The sequence below is a fragment of the Quercus suber genome, unplaced genomic scaffold (assembly GCF_002906115.3).
Source record: "Quercus suber isolate HL8 unplaced genomic scaffold, Cork oak 2.0 scaffold_123A, whole genome shotgun sequence".
Classification (NCBI taxonomy): domain Eukaryota; kingdom Viridiplantae; phylum Streptophyta; class Magnoliopsida; order Fagales; family Fagaceae; genus Quercus; species Quercus suber.
In genome coordinates this window covers 421695-434113 of record NW_027071806.1, presented here as the reverse complement: position 1 = coordinate 434113, position 12419 = coordinate 421695, and positions in this window count along the sequence as shown.

The following is a 12419-nucleotide window of genomic DNA, read 5'->3' as shown; positions in this document are numbered from 1 at the left end:
GAACATCTGGTCAGCCCGTAGCCAAACATATCCCATCCAATCCATTCCAGTTTCTCTGCAAAACTTTGGGAATAAAACAATTCTGATGTCAGAAATTTACTCGACAGAATTTCGATATAGCTATGTTTCCCTTTATGAAGGTTAAGCTAACAAATTAATCCTAACTTGAGATCAAGACAATGTAGCCGGTGCTAAATGGACTACAGTCTGGTACAGCCTGGTAACTTGCAAGCGTTAATTGTGAGGTTTCCTATTCAACAAAGACACTATATTTCTTTTTAATGGATTAATAATTTACTTCAGTAGTTTCCACCCAATATATGTCACCTATCAAATTTCCATTCTATGATCAATATGAATGAAGCAGGGAATATGAAAACAATTTTATTTAATTTTGAAGTCAATCGTATTCTTACTATAAACTGATAAGGAACTTCATTAGCACAACTATCCAACAAAGCACAGAAGCGTACAAAAATAAAGAAAGTATTAGAAATATCACTATTAAAATCAAGGGTTGTTTCCATTTGAAAGGTAATTAACAGTTCAATGATTTTCTTTTTCTTTTTCTTTTGAGAACGATTCAACAAAACATAGATCTGCACAAAGCATAAATTAATTCAAGTTTTAGGGGTGAACCAAAAAAAGCACAAACATAACAAAAAACTGCCAAACAAAAACAAAAACAAAATTTTATCAATACAACAATCAAACAAACAGAACTCAAGAAATTGTAAAAATAAATCAGAAATTAAGGAAAAGGGTAACCAGTCCTTAAACCTTAATTGAGTAATGCTGCAAAACAATATTTAACAAAATCTTTGTTATCTATCTGTTTTTTTCTATTAAAAAAATGCAGTAAATAATTTCAAGAAAGACATAATTTCACTTTGAGAGAAATCATCAATAAATTTACACACTATAGTAATTTTCAAAACCCTGGAAATAGTAATTGAATAGAAAACAAAAAAAAAAAAAAGGGAAAAAAAAACATGCCTACCTTCTGAATCATCTTCTGAATCGCTTCTGAATCGCCTGTTATTGCAGAGGATGAACAAAGTTATTCAGTTTTCACTGTTGCAGAAGACGAGGCACTTGATATTGTCCGGTTTGTTTGGTATGATCCCTCTCAAAGGCCAGACTGTTCTTCCTCGTGTTCATGCTCCTTATCTTCACACCTTTTTTGCCTTCGCTCTCGTCATGTGGATCCCTGAGAAGATCCCACCGAACCACTTTCAGCGAGCCCCTCTGAACATCTCTCAAACATTTCCTGGGTGTGAGTCTTGACCGAACCACTGCTTTGTAGGAGATTCCCATAGACGACGCCAATTGTGTGCACCCAAAACGAGCTTAACGGGTTGACTCACTCTGGGGCTCACAATCTATTTGTAATGTGGGCCATGGATTTCCTACTTTTGGTGATTATAGCCTAGAGAACTGACAATATCTCTCCAGCCTTTGTATTCTTTTCCTCTTACTCTTATGCCTATTGTACTCAACTCTAAGCTTTCTCCAGAACCTTTCAACAACCCTCTCCCTCTTTTAGTTTCTTGGATTTATAGCCTGAAGTTAGTGGAGGAATTATGATTACTCTTGTGGTTAGTGGAAAGGAGCTCCAATGTTGTCAACTCAAAATGGGTGTTTAGTTGGGAGTGGAGTGTGGTAGGAGTGGCATTGGAATTAAATACGCTCAGTAGCGATACTTCCTAAGGCATTGCCGGGCATCTGAAAGAGAACACCCCCGAGCAATTGTCTTCTTGCCCGGGAATTGGTTTTTCGAGTATGGCCCCAGTGGCGAAGCTAGGTGTGTGCCAATTAAGGTTATTTACTCATTGAGCTTTGAGGTAGCATAAGACTTGGGCTTATTGCTATTTTGGGCTCGGGCTTAGGCCTTAGATAGAAAAGGTCTAGTGTCATGGGCCACACTATTGAGTCAAAATCCAAGGCCCAAATGGGTCTGGGTATCATAGTACTGTACATTAGGCCCCCCTTGATTTATGCTCGACTCTCGAGGACAAATCAAGGAATTTAAGAGACAATAGCTTCTCGGGAAGCTTAATGGGTGGATATTAGACGGTTCAGAAGCTCATTAATGCGCTCTCAAAAGGCGTGTTGTACCTGGCCGTCTGGTTCAGCTGTCATCATTACCTGACGATTCGTGAACCAAGGAGGCGCGCGTGTTAATTACCATAGGTATTCGTAAGGTTTCTGGCCTCATTATTGTTAATTATGACTCATTATTGTTAATTAAACGTCACTCACTCCTTCTTGGCTCCTATAAATAGTTCATCCCAAATCATTCTTTCACTTTTTCATTCTCCATTCTCTAAGTTTCCTCTCTGCCATACATTCATTTGTGTGCTTATCCCTCAGTCCAGATTGTCTCACTACTTCAGGCCCATACTATCTATATCCTGACCGAGTTTCCTTTACAGTTGTTGTTGAAGAGATCTGACTTTAGAGGCCGGATAACTAAGTGGGCAACCTAGCTAGGGTCTTTGATATAACATACAAGCCAAGGAGTTCAATGAAAGGCCAAGTTCTTGCTGATTTTGTTGCGGAGTTTTCTTCTAAGAACGAAGGGAGGATGGTTTGTCATGTGGAGTGTCACCCATGGAAGGTGTTTGTGGATGGTGCGTCAAGTGCTGTGGGGGCTAGTGCCAGGATTGTCATTATCACTCCAAAAGAATACGGTTGGAGCATTCTTTTAGGTTGGGTTTAGGGCCTCCAACAACAAGGCAGAGTATAAAGCCTTGCTTGATTGAGGACCATTTTGGGCATGGGTGCCTAGGATGTAGAGGTTTATTTAGATTCACGGTGGTGGTTAACCAGGTGCAAGGTAGTTTTGAAGCTCGGGATTCTCGAATGAAAAAGTACTTACAAGTGGCAAAGCAAGTTATGAGTAAGTTTTGTCTAAAAAATGTGAACTAAGTGGCTCAAGGGCAAAATAGACATGTTGACTCATTGGCTACATTGGTGTCAGCGGTGACGGAGGATGTACCCGGTTAATCAAGGTGGAGTTTATACCAAAACCGAGCATCAATACAGTAATTAATGTTGGCATTGCCAGAGTCGGCGTTACAGTGATTTTAACAACTGGGCCTTGTTGGATAGACCAGATCATTAATTTCTTAGCAGAAGATCGTGTCCCAATCGATGAAAATAAGGCTAATAGGGTTCGCCGAGTAGCTGCTCAGTATTGGTTGTCGGTAGACTGAAAGCTGTATTGGAGGTTCTTTGGGGGGGCCATACCTTTTGTGTTTACGCCCCGAGAAAATAAATGAACTCTTGGCCGAGCTACATGACGGGGTGTGCGGCAGCCATGTGGAGGGACGTTCATTGGCTCACCGAGCAATGACTCAGGGTTCTGGTGGCCACAGATGCAAAAGGATGCCGCCGAGTATTTGTGTAAGTATGAACAGTGCCAAAAGCATGCCCCTTTGATCCACCAACCGGCAGGGCACTTGAATCTGATCAGTAGCCCCTGGCCCTTTACACAATGGGGGCTGGATATCCTTGGTTTGTTTCCTCGGGCAACTGGCAATCGGAAGTTTGTTTTAGTAACAGTTGATTACTTCACTAAGTGGGCGGAGGCAAAGGCATTAGCCAATATTCGGGACGTGGATGTTAAGAAGTTCATGTGGAAGAATATAGTCACAAGATTTGCGGTGCCGGACTCTCTCATATTCAACAATGAATTACAGTTTGATAGCAGAGCCTTTCGCAAATTTGCAGTGATCTTGGCATCAAGAACAGGTACTCCACCCGACATATCCTTAGAGCAATGGCTAGGCTGAAGCCATCAACAAGGCAATCGTGAATGGGTTGAAGAAGTGATTGGACAGTGCAAAGGGTAGGTGGGCAGAGGAGTTGCCCAACATTTTGTGGGTATACCGAACAACACCTAAGAGATCTACAGGAGAAACCCCATTCTCCTTAATATACGGGGTAGAAGCCGTGATACTGGCTGAGGTAAACCTATGCAGTGCACAAGTCGAAGAATTTGCTCCTGCCCAGAACGATGGGTTGATCGTGGAACGTTTGGATTTGTTAGAAGAGTACCGAGAAGCGGCGACCATACGGCTAACCGAGTATCAACAGAAACTCGCTCGGTGCTATAACCGAGATGTGAAAGCAAGGGAATTCAGTGCTAGGGACATAGTGCTACGGAAAGTAGTAGGGAACATGCGAGATATGAATACTGGGAAATTGGCCCCCATCTGGGAAAGGCCTTACAGGGTTATTGCTATCACGAGGGCAGAAGCATATTATTTGGAGGATCTAGATGAAAAACCACTTCCCCTGCCATGAAATGTCCACAACTTGAAAAAGTTCTACCACTGATTAGTTGTACATGGGGTGTAAATTGAATGAAACATTGTATATATGCTTTATCAACCAATATTAAGATGATGTTTATCCATTCAGGTGCATTTAATTCCATTATATTTTATTATTACACCAATAAACGAATACAAAAAAAAAAAAAAAAAAAAAAAAAAAAAAAACTCTCTAAGGACCAAAACCTGTCCCGGTTCGATTCCCATTGCCCGAAGGTGGGAACCTTAATCTAAATTACCTAAGGACAGAAGTCTGCTTCTTGGTTCAATCATTATCATCTAGAAGGTGGAAACCTCACACATAAAATTTTCTAAGGATAGAAGCTTGCATCTCAGTTCGATCATTATCACCGAGCAGGTGGAAACCTCACACTAAAAATTTTCTAAGGACAGAAGCCTGCATCTCGGTTTGATCATTATCACCGAGCAAGTGGAAACCGTACACTAAAAATTTTTTAAGGACAGAAGCCTACTTCTCAGTTCAATCATTACCACCAAGCACGTGGAAACCTAACGCTAAAAGTTCTTTAAGGACAAAAGCCTGCTTCTCAGTTCGATCATTACCACCGAGCAGGTAGAAACCTAACGTTAAAAGTTCTCTAAGGATAGAAGGCTGCTTCATAGTTTTATTATAATCACCAAGCAGGTGAAAACTTTACACAAATATTTCCTAAGGATTGAAAACTGTCTAGGAACGGGGACCTACATCTCGGTTTTCCATGCCCTACATTTTTCCTTAGAAGTTAGGAAGGGTGGCACCTGTCAAGTGGAGTTTTCATTGCCAAGGAATTAACTTATTCTCCTCTCCAAACCCACCCCAGACATCATGCATGCCTGGAGGTAATCTTTCCTACCTCATCATTAAGAGAGTATATATATATATATATATATATGCATTCGTGAAAAATAGAAGAATATAACCCGAAAAAAAAATAGAAAAGAATAGAAAACAACATAATATTAAACACTCATAAATGTGATTAAGGCTAAAGTCTGGCAAATAAGCCTTAATCAAATATGGCCAACACATAAAAGCTGAATCAATGTCTTGTCACCGAAACTCAGTGACTACAGAAAATTTAGCCCGTTGAAAATAATTGTTCTGTCACCACAATCCAGTGACATTGGCAAACTTACTAAAGAAAACAAATTACTTGAATAAGAGGAAAGCGAAGGTAAATAGGAGTATAATTTGGCAATTTGATTGTGGGGTTTGCGGGCTGTGTTTGGGCGGCGGTCTCAGGCGGTTGCTAGTTTGATATGAAAGGCTGAAACTAGATGTCTTCACCGGGTTGGTTGCCAGCACGGGGATTATTGGAGACTTCCACATCAACTAACTCCACGTGGAAGTCAATTTGCTCCAGTAGCTCCCTCATACTCGTCATCTCCTTTTCATCAATGGGCCTCAGAGGATTCTACACAGCTGGAATAGGGCTTGGGAAAGGGATCTAACCGAGATCCCTTAGAGGAGAGTCCTTAGGGACCCCCAAGGCTTACAGGGCAGCCAACTAACTTTCCTCAAAAGCTAGCTTTCGGGCTTCCTGGATGACAGGCTCTGTAGAGTTCTCCGCATCAACGAATCCCTTGTTATATCATTTGTTTTCACAGGCCTCCAAAGCTGCCTTTAAGTTAGCCAACTCCTTGGCTCGTGTAGTGTTCATACTTGCAGCCTCCACTAATTTTAGCTCGGTCTCCCCAAGCTTAACCTCTAGCTCCGAGGATCTCTTTTCTACCGCCGACCTGGCCTTCTAGGACGTGGCAGCCTTCTTCACTATAGTTGCAATAGCTTCAGTTTTCTCTTTCGTGGTCACCTCGACCACGTCCTTAAGGGCCTTCTTTAGATCGACATCCTCGGCAAGCTCCTTCAGTCGCCCATCGAGTATATGAGCTAGTTGAGCGGCCTAATGAGCAACAATGATAAGTATAAACAAAAAGAATGTGTGTAGAAATTAGTAGTTAACCAAAAAACAAAAGATTACCGCAATAGTATGCCATTGCAACCTCCTTCCCATGGACTCATCTATGCCATGCTCAAAAGCATGCACATCCTTAAGCAAAAAGAGGTTGTGCACCAAACTTTGGGCAACACAACCCCCCTCACCTTTATCCGACACCCGTACACTCATGGTCGTAGGAAGAGGCTTGTTGTCTAGCTGGAATGTAGGCTGCCACTCCAGCACAACTCGGGAGGTGGACGCCACATTTATCCCAATCTAGGTCGTTGGCTCCTGGATAATGATACCTCTTGATGGCTGGGGAGGAGTCTTGGTGGGCGCATCACCCGAGCTGATGGGGGTCTGCTCGGCAATACGTTGCCTCTTCCGGGATCGACTAAAAGGAGGAGCGGAGGAGGGGGAGTTTGACCACGACCTTGAGGCGGTTGCTGCTGCACGGCTGGCCAAGCGTTGGGCACAAAAAGATTAATCTTCATTGTCCTTCATGTCACCATGTCTTCACCTTGATCTGATTCGGTTTTAGAGGAGCTAATATATTTGGTAGCTACTTAAGGGCTTCCTGAACGAGAGCTTCGAGTTTGATGAAGCTTTGAGTTCAACGGGAGCCTCGGGTTTAACAGGGGCCTCAGGTTGAACAGGGGCTTTGGGCTAAACGGGCTCGTGTGCCTGTTCTCGACGATGTTAAGAGACACGCTCAGCCGACTCGTCATGCATCGGTGCAAGTTCATCAAAACAAGTGTACCGGGGACCAATGTCGCGAGCCTCGCCTATTGTGAATCTCGAAGGAAGGAAGTTCAAATGTCGTACATCGATATTGGATAGGAGAGGATTGTCAACTAGTAAGGCTTGGCTAAAGGCTTGCCAAGTAGAATACACGGGTTCTACGCCGAGAATTAAATGGGACACTCGGAGCTGTCCGTCTCAATGAAGGAATATTTCGGACTTAAGCACAAAATTCAAGTCCCTTACATGCACTACTCTCAGATCCTGGTAAATACTCTTCCGTCTGCAATAAATAAATAAAAAGAAAGATACATACATACATACATATATATATATATATATACAGTGAGTTAGTATTCAAATAAGCAAAACAATCATAAGCAAAAAGAAAAGCGAGTTGGCGATCAGTAAAAACCCGCTTCGCGCCGCAAGAGAGGGTAAGGATTTCACCAGCAAACCAGTTGCTGGGCACCCAAATGAACTCCTCGACAGAATTCCTATTAGAATCGAGTAGGCATGAAATCAGCCTTACCCGCATATCTCTAACTTTTAAGTAATAGTTGGTTTTCTTATTCCCACACAAACTGTACATGAAGTTTATATCATGATGATCTAATTGCAAACCGAATATCTGATTCAATCTACTGACACAACTAACTACCTAGTAAAAGTTAGGGGGAAGTTGGTCAGGACACAACCTATAAAATCTAAGGGTATTAAGTAAAAGAGGGTCCATGCGAAACCTAACCCCACTCTCTAGGATTGCCATTAAAGGAAAAAAGCAATATTAGCCCCTTTGTGGAAAGCAATTTCGCTCTCGTGGCAGTACGCCACATCCACATCCTCGGGGATGTTGAACATCTGCCTAAAAGTGGCTACGGATGCCTCAGTGTTTAGAAGGTAAGCATAACCCGTCTTAAACACTAAAAGCTAAAGGAAGAGACTAAAATAAAAGAAAGAGGTAGAGAACTTACTTTGGGCTCTAGGAAAGAAAAGGATNATTGACCACTATGAATGCCACCAACACCTCCTTGCCTTCCATATTTACGGGATGGGAAATTTGACCCTCAAGAATCACCACCTTACCATCAAACCCGACCAATGATGTATCATACTTCGATAGGTCTTGGTTATTTAACTTGAGCCCTTTGAATAGGTCTGGATACATCACGTCGACCCCGCTTCCCTGATCTATCATCACCCTTTTTACTAAGAAACCGCTTATTCGGGCCGTGACTACCAACGCGTCATCATGCAGTTGAATTGTTCCTTCTAAATCATCATCACCAAAAGTGATGGGCTCCTAACCAATCTCCATCTTCTTCTCGGGTGATTGATCACCTGTGCAATTTCCCACGGGTGCCACTGTCAGCACTCCTTTTCCTACTACAACCGTACCCCTCAGGGCAGCGTGGATGACTTCAATCACCCCTAATGGCGGGGGGAGAGGATTTCCTATTTGTTGAGCACCCTGCCCGGTACCTCGATTTCTGGAATCCACCACAAACTCTTTCAAATATCCTTCCTTCACTAGCTACCCTAGATGATCTTTTAACACCCGACATTGCTCGGTGGTATGTCCCTTATCCTTGTGATGCATACAATACAAGTTTTGGTTCCTCCAAGATGGGTCACCCCCATCTTGTTCGGCCATCTGAAATATGGCTCGTTCTTAATCTGGTCTATGATCTTGTGCACCGGCTCTTTGAATTCACCTCTCCCATTTGTACCTCTAGCTCTTGTATTCTTAGATCCTTCTAGGGCCTTAGCTGAAAACCGCCCTGCCGGGGACGATTCACTAGCAGAGCTTTACCCTTACTCTGTAACCGATCATTCTCAAAGTATTTGTACTCCTCAATACGTCTCATAAACTGTCTCATATCTTCAGGAGGCTTCCTCGTCAACGACTCCCATAGCTCGAAGTCCTCAGGCAGCCCCATCCTAAAAGTGCTCACCGCAATCTTCTCGTTGCCTCCACCGATCTCATTATAAAGCTTTCAATACTAACTGGCATAACTACGAATGGTTTCCCCAACCCTTATCTTCATAGATAGTAATGCATCCACTGGTTGTGGCACCTGACTACAAGTTACAAACCGGACACCAAATTCTTGGATTAACTCGACAAAATTGTGAATGTAACCATTCCACAACCCATTAAACCACCTTAAAGCGGTGGGGCCGAGGCTTAAAGGAAATACTTTGCACATCAGTGCATCATTGTGAGTATGCAAAGACATCATCTGGATATAATGGCTAACGTGTTCTACCGGGTCCGTTTTCCCATCGTAGGAATTGAACGATGGGCGTGTAAATCTACTCAGCATTGGGGCCCATTCAATGTCGTCTGAGAATTGCGATCGAGCAGCTCTGTATAAGGTGCATCTCATTGCATCCATGGCGGCATTATGAGGCCGTCGTTCTTCCGGGGAATTTGAACCCCAGTTTACATATTCTCGTGAACGTGATCGGTCCTGGCGTTGGCAGGACCCCTGTGAATGTGGACAATCCCACCATTGACGGGACTCTCGTGAATGTGAACGTTCTCAACTTTGACAAGAACCAAATTGATTGGACCCCATCTCACAACGATCTCCCCCACTATCAGATCTCTCATCTCGGTCGTCTCGGTCCCTTCTCTAGTGCCTACCCCATACCTCCAACTCCAAATCTCTTACCAGTCTACGCAATCGTTCAAGCTCTTCATCTCTCTCGTCTAACTGCCTATGCCCCGAGGCACTTGATATTGTCCCCTCTTTTTGGTCTGACCCCTATCCAAGGCCAGATTGTTCTTCCTTGTGTTTACGCTCCCTATCTTTACGCCTTTTTTGCCTTCGCTCTCGCCATGTGGATCCTCAAGAAGATCCTTCTGAACCATTTTCAAGGAACCCCTCTGAACGTCTCTCAACCGAACCATAGCTTTGTAGGAAATTCCCATAGACAATGCCAATTGTGCGCACCCAAAACGAGCTTAACGGGTTGACTCGCTCTTAGGCTCACAATCTATTTGTAATGTGGGCTATGGATTTCCTACTTTAGGTGATTCTAGCCTAGAGACCCAACAATATCTCTCCAGCCTTTGTATTCTTTTCCTCCCACTCTTATGCCTATTGTACTCAACTCTAAGCTTTCTCCAAAACCTTTCAACAACCCTCTTCCTCCTTTAGTTTCTCGTATTTATAGCCTAAAGTTAGTGAAGGAATTATGATTACTCTTGTGGTTAGTGGAAGGAGGTCCAATGTCGTAACTCAAAGTGGGTGTTTAGTTAGGAGTGGGGTGTGGTAGGAGTGGCATTGGAACTAGTTCCCACTTCAGTATAGACGCACAGTAGTGATACTTGCCAAGGCACTGTCGGGCATCTGAAAGACAACACCCCCGAGCAATTGTCTTCTTGCACGGGAAGTGGTGGTTTTTCGAGTAAGGCCCCAGTGGCAAAGCTAGGTGTGTGCCAATTAAGGTTATTTACTCATTGAGCTTTGAGGCAGCATGAGACCCGAGCCTGTTGCTATTTTGGGCTCGGGCTTGGGCCTTAGGTAGAAAAGGTCTGGTGTCATGGGCCACATTGTTGAGTCAGAATTCAAGGCCCAAATGGGTCTGGGTATCACAGTGCCATACAATGTTTTATAAGTAAGATAAAACTTTAGTCCTCAAAACTCACTATACAACCAAAGCAAAGAACAACAATCTCTATAACATCCCAAAGCCAAAGCCCCATACAGCATAGGCCAATTAACTGGCCAAAAACACTAAAACTTCACTAATACAATCCACCTGACGACTGCATTACAATAACAAGTTCTGAAGCAGACCACCTAAATTATGTGCATAGTGCAGTATCCTTTAAGACAAAATATGAAATCCCTCAAGATCAGCATATCAATTTATTAAAAACAAGCCTATTTGAAATTCTTTGTTCTGGGTTATATACTCATATTGTTATTGTAATCATAAAGTTAGAATATGCTTATTGAGAATTGTCGTAGATTGCTGAATAGGTCATCTGGGTTAATAATCCTCAGATACTATCAAGTTTTCTCGGGCTGTGAATAAATTTCATACATATGTGCAATCATAGTTTCTACCTGCACACAACATAGAAGTGACATCAATTTCTTTAAACTTAAGAATAAGACCATCTTAAATTAATAGTTATTCAAAGACAAAATAGATATATGTTGGATACTTTGAAAATGACAATATAGACTTTTCAAACAATGAGTTTGCCAAAATAATAGGAAAATTACATGATAAATATTCACCTCATTTCAGTCCTTCCGTCCAGTTCAGTCCAATTTAATCTAATTTAGCCCAATTCGGTCCATTTTAGCCCATTCTGTCCAATTTGTCTTCCCTTCTTCAAGGACAAAAAAATTTACCTGACCTATATGAAACTCACACCCTCACATATATCATGCTGAAGCAACATGCTTGATGGTTGACACCACGTACAAAGGAGAACATGCAGAGGCCTATCATTTCAAGCTATTACAATGGCCGAAGCACGAACTAAATATTCTTTGTTTGTTTTTTCGTTTGTTTTGGCTAAATCCACCGGCTAAACATTTACAAAAATCAAAATTGCTTGTAGTTTTCTGTGGGAAAAGGAATCCAACATAAACTGAAATAGCCAAATCATGCATCTCTCTGCCGATGACTATTGTTTGCCACCACGCTATTTCTTCCTACTTGGTTGTGTTGAATTTCACTGTTTTTAGAGATAAGAGCAGCTGAGGCAGAAAATAGACAACTCATTCAACTTTACAAAGATATTTCTGTCCTTGAAAATAATGGAAAGTAATATTTTTTTTTTATTTAAATTTTTATGAATAACTAATTCTAACAATACTAATCTATATCTATCTATATCATATACTAATATATAATAGCAAAAACTTTTTCTTGCAATTAAGGAGGCGATGCCATGTGAAAAAAATGCCCATCTAAAATTCAGCCACGTATAAGTTAAAAAGCGATAAATTATATTGTTTGGCAACACTACACCGTTTAAAAGCCTCTTGGTATTAAAGTAAAACTAACCGGTCAAAATACAATTAAAAGGGATTGCAATACTCCCAAAAAAAACTTACGATACAGAGAACGGAGAAGGAGAGAGAGATCGAGAGATCAAAAACTGCATGCTTTAAAAACCGAAACCCAAAATACACAATCATCCATTCTTTCCATTTGTTAAAACACAAACGGCCAAAAGAAAAGATTTTCCTTGCCGATAAAAAAGAAAAAGCAGAAGCCCATTGAAATATTTCCACAGTTTGCAATCAAGAATGAAAAGATGTCTCTCACTTCCTATCAGATTTCTTCATCTAACTATCCACTAATTTCCTTCCCCAGAATAAGAAGTAAGGAAGATGAAGTGTAAAGAACAAAAAGGAGGCTACCCCGC